The sequence below is a fragment of the Prenolepis imparis genome, unplaced genomic scaffold, assembly GCF_030444845.1.
Source record: "Prenolepis imparis isolate NDT839.2.m4 unplaced genomic scaffold, iyPreImpa1.0 SCAF_382, whole genome shotgun sequence".
Lineage (NCBI taxonomy): Eukaryota > Metazoa > Arthropoda > Insecta > Hymenoptera > Formicidae > Prenolepis > Prenolepis imparis.
Genome location: NW_028141540.1, coordinates 11,152 through 22,302, shown reverse-complemented (window position 1 = coordinate 22,302; position 11,151 = coordinate 11,152).

Genomic DNA, 11,151 nt, shown 5'->3' with positions numbered 1-11,151 from the left:
CGCGATAGTTAGTACATTCTCAATATCACACCCGTAATAAGATTTACGAAAACGAGAGTACATATCAAACAAGAGGGCGAATCTATTTTTTTCAAAATCTAAATTTAAATCATCATAGGGATAAGATTCAGAGTTTAGATACAGCTTTACGTTGGCTAATTTACAATGATCGAATACAGTAACATCTTTTGTCATAATATTTTTTCTACCAGTCTGCAGTGCAAAGATCACATATCGCGGCTTTTCCAGCTGAGAAGCAGTTTTCACAGTCCATGAATGCTTGGTTGTACTATGTAGCAGAGGAAATTCGTATAGATCCCATGCGCGAAAACTCATGTTTAAGAATTGCCCGCTTTCCAATGCCAATAGCAAGGACAGTTTATTAACCTCATTCAATAGTACATGAGGCATACGCCATTGTATCTTGAGTAATTCAATAGCAGCTTCAGCAGGTCCATACAGACAATTGTTGTCGCTGCGCGAACGTATCAAAATTAATTCATGGCGAGCATTAATCACAACACGTTTGTAATCTTCGCAAAATCTCAATAGCATGTTGAGCGGCACGCAAAAGTTGAACATACAAATTTCATTACATGACCCATTATGTGTCATATCCCATCCAGCATTCTTCAAGATTTTACTTCTCTCGGTTGTTAAAGAAACATAATTTTTCATCGTTGAAGTTATTCCAACGTTTCTGTTGCGATCAATCTCCACACCATTGAGTTCATATCGAATTTCATCAAACATGAACGCAACACAATTATTTGTTAATATCATCGTTTCATTTGCATCTATTTTAGATGTCATCAACTTTCCCTCGACATACAAAAAGCTTTCGCACGGCAATGTGTACAAATCCTGGTGGTGTATAGGTATCCGTATCTCGTCGCTATGTCCAAGCGATGTGTTAGCATATGGATTGTATGTATGTGTCTCAACCTTGACGATACGATCATCAAAGACTGGTTCACCACCAATATTCAAAATATCAATCATCTTTTCGTACGATGAATCCCAATGATTTTAAAAATTCGCGATTCAATGCGCTGAGTTTCTTTTTAGTGTAACGAGATCTCTGATTATTGTCGCTCACTGCCGCAGCTGCTCTCGCAAAAGTATTGTCCCTCGTAATGTCCCTCGTAAAATTATTATCTCTCACGTGCTCCGTATCATTTAGCACGAGCATCACACGCTAATTTTGTCGACGCCGTACGTGCAATCTTACAGTAACTTCCTCTCCTCGAAAATCCAACAATCGTCCTTCTTGATCAACAATGCGTATCGTTAGATCAGTAATGCTCCGTACGACGATCGGGAGATAAATGATCTGTGCAGGCGTTTCCGATATCTTATATCCTGGCGGCACGCTCGGTGAAAATTCATGTATCGTGTGTACGCGCTTGTCATTACTGTACGCACCAGTGGTGACGCTACATTCTATACGGATAATATTCACGCTAATAATATTTATAGGTAAATCCGAATCATGCCATTTGTGAGGTTGCAATATACGATTCGACGAGAATCCCAACAACGATCCTATATTGTATGGTTTATTAAAGTTTATTCTATAGATGCATTTGATTTCGCTCTTTAGAGTATTATGATTGGCGCCAAGCGCTATTGCATCTTCATTCTGCTCTTTATTGGAAGGATATTGTGAAATTGCACGTCTCAGATACTCATCTATAGCATGTATTTCGTATGATCCTTCGGGTATTGTAATTTCCTTGTCATCGTTATCAAAGTAAAATTTATTATTCTTAGAATTTACATTCGGAATCGTATGATAAGTTTCAAAATCTGTTAAACCGAGCTCATAATCACCATTCGATAAATCTATAGCTGGAAAGTAGCTTACAGTGAGAACGCTACTTTTGCCAGTCAACGTTAGTGTTAGCAACATGTTGTCAAACTGAATCGTGATGATGGATTGACAGGTTTTATATCAACCGTTTGAAGAAATCGTAAACACAATTGTCCACAATTATTCTGATTATTTTGATAGGATGTGTGATTGTATTCTATTTTCGTAACATTTAAATATTGCACCAATTCTTTGGGTGGTCGTAGATTACCAAAACTATCGAAATATATTGATCGATTTCCCCTCTTTACATATGCAATGGGTACCGGAATCATCAACGTCATCCAAATTTACAATACCGCTTTCATTTTGTCGTATACCGCTTATCGGTAAATTATTGCGCATGAAAACACCTCTAAAGAATGGTATACGTATACGTCTTGCCAGTTATTCTAATTGTACATTAGTTGTTACACCCACAGGCATTTTTAGCGTTTTTTTTTACGTTTTTTTTTCTTAGTTGAGAATCCCTGTCCACGCTTGTATGGAGCGAGATAAACTCCACAACCTTCCATAGCGCGATTATGACGTTGCATTTCTTCAAGCTGACGTTGCGCAGCCTTGCTATCATTCACAGGGATACAAGGACTCAGATGCCTGGTTTACTTAGACGACATTGTCATCTATGGATCCCAATAGAATGTCATTTTTGGGATATTTCAATTTTGTATACGGATGCTGTTTTGTAATTGCCTGCAGACGTTTGTACCGCTATCCGTTTTGTTTGTACTTTTATAGGCGTAAATATACCGAACTTTGTTAATTGATGTTACAGCTAATAGTGTCATTTTTTAAGAAATTTTAATTCTGTAAACAAGTGTTTTGTTACCGTCTGCAGACGTTTGTATTGCTTTCCGTTTTGTTTGTACCCTTACAGGTGTAAATATATCGAATGTTCAAAATTGATGTTAAAGCTAATTTTGTCATTTTTGGGATATTTCAATTCTGCATACGGGTGCTGTTTTGTAATTGCCTGCAGACGTTTGTACCGCTATCCGTTTTGTTTGTACTCCTACAGGTGTAAATACACCGAGTTTTAAAAATTGATGTTACAGCTAATAGTGTCATTTTTTAAGATATTTTAATTCTGTAAACGGGTGCTGTTTTGTTATCGTCTGTAGATGTTTGTATTGCTTTCTGTTTTGTTTGTACTCTTACAGGTGTAAATATATCGAATGTTCAAAATTGATATTAGAGCTAATAGTGTCATTTTTGGGATATTTCAATTTTGTTTATGGGTGCTGTTTTGTAATTGCCTGCAGACGTTTGTACCGCTATCCGTTTTGTTTGTACCTTTATAGGTGTAAATATACCGTATTTTGTTAATTGATGTTACAGCTAAGAGTTTTTCAAGTGTCAGTGATCAAATAAAAATGCTGGTAAGGAGGCATACTCTGTCAGTATATTTGTCAGAGGTTCAGCAAGAGCATCTCAAATATGGCACAATTGGAAGCAAGTTTGTTGGAGCAAGCCACAAGGGTGAATTCGGTGGAAGAATATATTGTGTGGGAGCAGCAATGTGACGAATACATCGAATCACTAGAAGAACAAAGTCGAATAAAATAAAACGACCACGATTACCGATCGGAGTTCGACAATCGCTTGTCTCCCAAATCGCGCGTCTCGAAGGGTTGAAGAATTCGGTACGCGGACGTTTTGTACATGCAGATGCCGGAAGCAGTTCGCGAGACATCGGACTCATATGGCGAGAGATTGATACGGCGTTCGAGAGCCGCATCTTGACTGGTGCGGTGATAAACAGCAATCACATTGAACCTCGTCAATTTCTAGAGGAGGCCAAAGACATTGTGATCAGACACGTGCAAAAAGTGTTGCAAAAACACACTAGTGTGAAAGTGAACACTATATTTAATGGCGAGTTCATGTCGGGCGATAAGCGTGCTAATAAAAGTATCAATACGAAAAACTTTGAAATCTTTCGCACCTCCGATTTACATGATTGGTACAAACGCCGCGTTATCGACCCCACACTAGCATCGCTAGAAGAGTTTCAAGAACGCGATAGTGGTTGGGCATTGTCGCGAATAATCAATTTAATTGTAAATATAAACAAGTATAATGCAATGCGTGCGGGATGCCACATTAAATTACCGCGAGAAATAATGAACAAAAGAGCAGTGGTTAATGTGCAATCAAAAGACAATGCATGTTTTGCATGGGCGGTGGTCGCAGCTCTATACCCCGCAGAAAGAAATGTGGAACGGGAATCTTCATATCCGCATTACACAACAGTGCTGAATCTCCAAGACATTGAGTTTCCAGTGACTGTGAATCAAATTAAAAAGTTTGAACTATCAAACAACATTTCGATAAATGTGTACAGCATCGAAGAAAAGAACATTGTCTCGATACGTCTCAGTGAGCAGAAGAAAGACAGACACGTCAACTTGCTGTACGTGGAAGACAGCAACAACATTGGACATTTCGCATGGATCAAGAATCTCTCCCGGCTCGTGAGCTCGCAATTGAGCAAAAACAATGACAGAAAATATATCTGCGATCGGTACGTATATTTAATTAAAAACGCAATATATATATAATATAAAAACGTAATATATAAGTTATATATGGTGTTACGTCCAGACTCAAGGAAGAAAGAGTCGAAAGGAAGGACGTAACTAAATTTATCTTTTCGAACGACGGCAGACTATCCGTCTGTTCGACCCGAACGAACGTCTGGGCCCAAATAGGTCAACGACCGCAAGGGTCGCTCTTACTCTATTTAAAGGGCCGTTCGCTCGGTGGTCCCTTTTTGGCAAGAGAATTTAATCTCTTTTACGCAGGATGGGACCTTGTGCGATCCTGGTTTACGGGACTGAGTGGGAACGGGTTATTAATAAATGAAAATCATTTGTGTTGAAATTTATAAATTTAATCCTAATATAGAGACGAAAGAATTTATATACATAATAATATAATCGACGGACTTAGTTGCTAATGAAGAGTGAGTGTATGTGTATGGGTCGCGGGTGATACATTAGTACGGAGGTCTTCAATCGGGGCAGAAAGGGGTAAAAGTTATTGTTTAAATTTTAGAGTCCCAATTGGTGGTTACAATAATCTAAATGCTAATAGATGTATAATTTTGTGTCCATGTTTGTGCGTGTGAGAGAGAATGCTAGGTTATGAAAGTTCGGTAATTTCGACGGTGGAAGGGAAAAGGAAAGCGCGGAGGATATCGACGGGGAATCCGATGGGCTTGGGATGGATAGGAGTAAACATAGGGATGAGGGCGCCGGGGAGACTTCCCGCTACAATTCTCATGAACTGCTCTTCATCGGGAACCTTCGTCTGGCCCGCAGGTGTAAACACCTTCTGGGAGTGGGAGCTCTAGTATAGGGAAATTAGAAAGGAGCCATCTATTCGTCTTCGCGTTGGAATGGAATTTGCCCGATGTGTCTCCTTAAAAAGGAATAGGCCTCGTTATAAATGAAGGGGATTTCTACTGCATCTTGGCAAGTGCAACCTTCGTCACACTCTATATTAAGTGGCGAGGGGGAGGGAGAATGATTGAGACGAGGAGAGGGAGGGTGAGAGAGAGAGAGAGAGAGAGAGAGAGAGAGAGAGAGAGAGAGAGAGACTGGATAATGTTGAGTAGGGGAAAGGTATGGGAAACGGTAATCACGAATCTCGCCGTTATCACGGGAAATCCTGAGTGATTTTTTGGAGATGGGTGAAATCACGGATTTCGCCGTTATCACGGGAAATCCTGAGTGATTTTCGGAGTGAAGGAAATCACGGATCTCGCCGTTATCACGGGAAATCCTGAGTGATTTTTGGAGATGGATGAAATCACGGATCTCGCCGTTATCACGGGAAATCCTGAGTGATTTTTCGGGATGAAATAGAGAGGGAGAAGAAGGTTTAGGGTTGGATATGATAGCACTTGCGCAAAAGGAGATAAAGAAAATGGCTTTATCTTAAATCCAAGAATTATTTTGATACGGGGTGAAAATTGTACTTTATCTTTTTCCCTTGTTATATACATATATGTGTGTCTTGACTTACTGTTAGTAGAGTGCGTTGTTAATAATTGCTGCAGGGTTCTAGTCTGGTTGTGTGGTCGTCCGGACTTCCACTATGTCTTTTTTCTTCACTTGCACTCTAACGAACGTCGAAATTTGAGTTGAAAGCGGATTTCGAAATTGAAAGTATAAAAGTCCGAAGAGTATAGATACGATCTCGGATAGCTTATACACGGCAAACTGCGCTCGAAAGTTCGGACAAAAATCTCACCTCTCGAGGGATATCGCGGGTATATAAACCTTCTTGCTCCTCCTTCCCGTTAGTTTGTTAACATTTCCTGACGAATAAGAAATTTTTCAATGACGCCCTTTCAGTCCCGGATGCGTCTCTTGACTTTAAAAGTTTATCGGGATTGGTCAGGGCTTTTGTTTAGGGCCCTAGGTTTTGACCAATGGAGAATTTGTTGAGGTTTATATTTTTATTATCCTCTCGAGATTATCTCGGTGATCTGTCAGGCGGCATTTGTTTGGATTCGGTTATCGTTGTTAGTCTGGTAAAATTTTATTCGTTTTCAAGTGGAAGTTTTCTTCTAAATTTTTATTGATTTTCAAGTGGAGATTTCCTTCTAAAAAGTTTTTATTACCTTTTAAGTAAAATTTTCCTTTAAAAGAAAGATTTTTATTGCTTTTCAAGCGCGAGTTGTCAACTAGTCAAAGCGAGAATTTCAGACACCGCGAGTTACATCTGGTATGTATCTCTCCCTTTTTTTTATTTTTATTTTTACGATTAACCGTCTCCGGTCAGCTGCTTCGCCTGCCAAATCATAGTCTTATTCCCACGCCTGTGATTTTTCAATCATCGCCTTGCATTCTTTGAAAGAAAAGAATCGTGGAGTCCACAGGACGTAACACCCCCCGCCTTAGATAAATGTTGGGGTGTAAAACACGACATTTGCAAAGAGAATTATATGGAATAATCCGATTCTTTTCTTTCGGAGGAATCACGACTTGTTGATTGGAAGGGCTCACATTTAATTTTTATTTTATTAAATGTATTACCTTGAATTATTAATTGTCTTCTTAATTGTGTAGAGAAGGAGGAAAGACAAGGCGACCTCCAAAACCCCTTCCTTTGTTCTTTCGTCCTTCTTGTGTCGTTTTATTCTTTACTCATAGCTTATTTTTAATTGTACTTATTTATTTAAATTTATTACCGCTAATACATGTAACGCAGGTGTGGAGCCCTTTTTCTATCGTATAAAAATTCTAATGAAAATAGAGGGATACATAACATATATATATATATAAGAAAATATATATATGTTATATATAAAGAAAAAGAAAAGAACTAGGCACGTTTTTATCTGCCTGATTTTCGTCAGTAGTCTCTGGTGTCAAGTAGCAGGTCCCTTCCTTTTATTGCTCTTCTATCCCTCTGGGGATCACAGCTTGACCCCAACCTTCGGCCTAGTATGTCTGGTCAACGTATAGATATTCTTCTATGCAGTCCCTGCAGTTTATCGCCGGTTTGATTGTTACTATTACTTTATTGCATTTTATTCTCGTCGTAGTGTAGATTGCGTTGCGTGGTTTTCCAAACAACTACAAAATTTAGCGATACGCGTAAAGAATATTTTGGCAACTAACGTCCTCATGGTAAATTTAACATCAGACGAGTGGGAAAAATTTCATAGCGCGACACATTGTCATATATGTGAGAAACCATTCACGCAAGATGACGATACACGCGTACGCGATCATTGCCAGCTGACCGGGCGGTACAGAGGTCCAGCACACTCAAATTGCAACTTAAATTATAAAAACTCTTTTTGTATTCCAATAGTATTTCATAATTTATCCGGTTACGACTCACATTTCATAATTAAGGAAATAGCTACAGCTTTCGAAGGGGGAATCGATTTACTTCCAATAACTAAGGAAAAATATATATCATTTACAAAAACTGTCAATAGTACCAACGATGACAAAGATTGGAAAGCTTGCATAAAATTATGATTTTATCGATTTATATAAATATCTCAATACTAGTCTCGACAAATTGGCATCATTTCTAAGTAAAGAAAAACTCAAAATTTTACATTCGGAATTTCAAAATTTATCAACCGAAAATTTCAATCTATTAACACGGAAGGGCGTCTTTCCATACGAATATATCAACTGTTTTGAAAGGTTGCAAGATACGTGTTTACCGCCCCGCGAATCATTCTACAGATCCTTGACCGGCGACACAGTATCCGAGAGCGATTACGCGCACGCCGAAAACGTATGGGAGCGGTTCTCCATTCAAACGCTGGGCGAATATAGCGACTTATATTTAAAAACTGATGTCTTGTTATTAGCTGACATTTTTGAAAATTTCCGGGATAAATGTATCGTGAGTTATGGGCTCGACCCCGCGTATTATTATACTCTCCCCGGGTATACGTGGGACGCCATGTTAAAGCATACAAAAATTACGTTCGAATTACTTACAGACGTTGATATGGTAATGTTTATCGAACGGGGTATACGCGGCGGTCTGAGTCAACGTTCAAACAGATATGCACACGCTAATAACAAGTACATGCAGTCGTACGATTCATTGAAACCATCTTCGTATCTAATGTATTTCGATGTAAATAATTTATATGGATGGGCAATGTGTCAACCATTGCCTTATGCTGATTTTCAATGGGTCGACGATGTATCTAATTTCGACACATCATATATCGCGCTCGATTCACCCACAGGCTACATCCTCGAGATAGATTTAGAATATCCACGACATCTTCACGACACGCACACTGACCTACCGTTTTGCACTACATACACTACCGCAACCTGCAGCAATGTACGCGTCACGGCCTTCGCGTTGCAAAAATACATCGCATATTACAATTCGCGCAATCTCCCTGGCTTCGAAATTATATCGAACTTAATACGCAATTTAGAACACACGCGAAAAATAATTTTGAAAAAAATTTATATAAAATGATGAATAATGCAGTATTCGGCAAAACGATGGAAAATGTGCGTAATCGGATTGTAAAACTTATCACACATTGGGAAAGAAGATACGGTGCAGAGGCAATGATTGCGAAACCAAATTTCCACAGTAGAAGCATCTTTTCGGAAAATCTTATTGCTGTAGAATTACGTAAACTCGAAGTAAAATTTTACAAATCAATCTATGTCGGCATGTGCATACTCGACATCTCCAAAACATGTTTATACGAATTTCATCATGAGTACATGTCACCGCTGTATCGTGACAGATGCAGGGTAATGTACACCGACACAGACAGCCTAATATACCACTTCGAATGTGAAGATGTGTACGAGAATATAAAGCGCAACCTCGACAAATTTGATACGAGCGATTACGCTGCGGACAATGTGTACGGTATACCGCTCGTGAATAAAAAAGTACCTGGTCTAATGAAAGATAAAAATAACGGTGTGATATGACCGAATTTGTAGGGCTTAGAGCAAAAATGTATGCGAGTGGATGGCAAGAAAGATACGAAAAAAGTAAAAGGAGTCAAGAGTAACGTTGTCGCGAGAACGATAACGTTTGATGATTATACGCGGTGTTTGAATGAAGAGATTGAAATGACACGTAGTCAGTCATGTATAAGATCGAAATTGCATGAAGTATACACCATTCGCGAGACAAAAATTGCTCTAAGTCCTCACGATGACAAGCGGTATATCATACCTGAAACCACTGATACATTGCCATGGAGACATTATAAAATATCTTTGTAAATAATATTTGTTGTAAAATATTTTGTATAAATATGTATATTATATGTATATTTGTATTTATAAAATTATTAGATAAATATATTGTAAAATAAAGAGTGTACATATATTTTAAGTAAATGTTTATAATATATTATTTTTATGAATCCATGAGTTGTGAGATTTATCCAGTCCCAACCATTTCACATAAACATCATCACCTCTTTTCCGCAAAACCTTTACCACGCGATATACATCGGGATTTGCAACATGATGTAACTCGTACTCGTAGAATCCTCCGGCGACGGAATTTCCGCGCGAATCTTCAAGTATATATGTCGCAGGATTAGTTTTCTGCACTTTGATAATTTTAAATATTTTCGGTAATCCAATTTGGTGTAAAACCTTTTTCGAAGATGGTCTTGAATTTACTCACGCGTACCTGACAGCCTACTTTGAATCTTGCCGGAGCAGCAATTTTTACGTTACTGTATATCGTATTTAAAAGTTTTTCGGTGACTTTGTATGTGACTGCAATTTGTCTTCCGAACCGAAATAATGCAAGCATCTGTAAAAACAAATAATTAGTTTTTTTCCCATATATAACTTATATAGGGTGTCCCATAATTCGCGAACCACCCGTCAGTTGTAGGTAGAGTAGGTTAAACTGAGTCAAAAAGTCCTCTACCATTTTGCGATTTTCTCAATAATTAATGAGAAATAAATTAAAGAAAATCAGCCAATTCAAGCGATGATAAGCGTGCAGCGAGAAGAGACAGCCCACTCGGGGGTCCAGAGTTAGCGCTACTCGTATGTAGTTACTGTCTTTTGTAAAGCGCTCCTCCCCGCTTCATCGCGCGCCTAGCAACCGTGTAACATTATACTGTTTCTTTTCGCCGCATGCTTAGTAACGATGTGAAACTGGGCTGTCTTTTCTCGCCGTCGTCACGCGAATTGGCTGATCTTCTTTAATTTATTTCTCATTAATTATTGCGAAAATCGCAAAATGGTAGAGGACTTTTCTATTCAGTTCAACGTGCTCTACCTGCAACTGACGGGTGGTTCGCGAATTATAGGACACCCTGTATATTACATTTTTATATTATATGTATATATGTATATATATATTGCGTTTTTAATTAAATATACGTACCGATCGCAGATATATTTTCTGTCATTATTTTTGCTCAATTGCGAGCTCACGAGCCGGAAGAGATTCTTGATCCATGCGAAATGTCCAATGTTGTTGCTGTCTTCCACGTACAGCAAGTTGACGTGTCTGTCTTTCTTCTGCTCACTGAGACGTATCGAGACAATGTTCTTTTCTTCGATGCTGTACGAGAGAAGGGGGGGGGATCTCATGTGACGGGGAATATTCCTAATTCTGGGGGGGACACTAAGGACCTGTGGTCTAAGGTTGTAGGTAGGAAGTCCGCGAACGCCGATAAGCGGCAATCGCGGGCTTCCAAGGGGTCTGCGGCTCCGACAGCCGGGGAGCAGACAGGCTCTGGTCAAGCGGCAAAGCCAGACAGAAAGCGCCGCAAGACA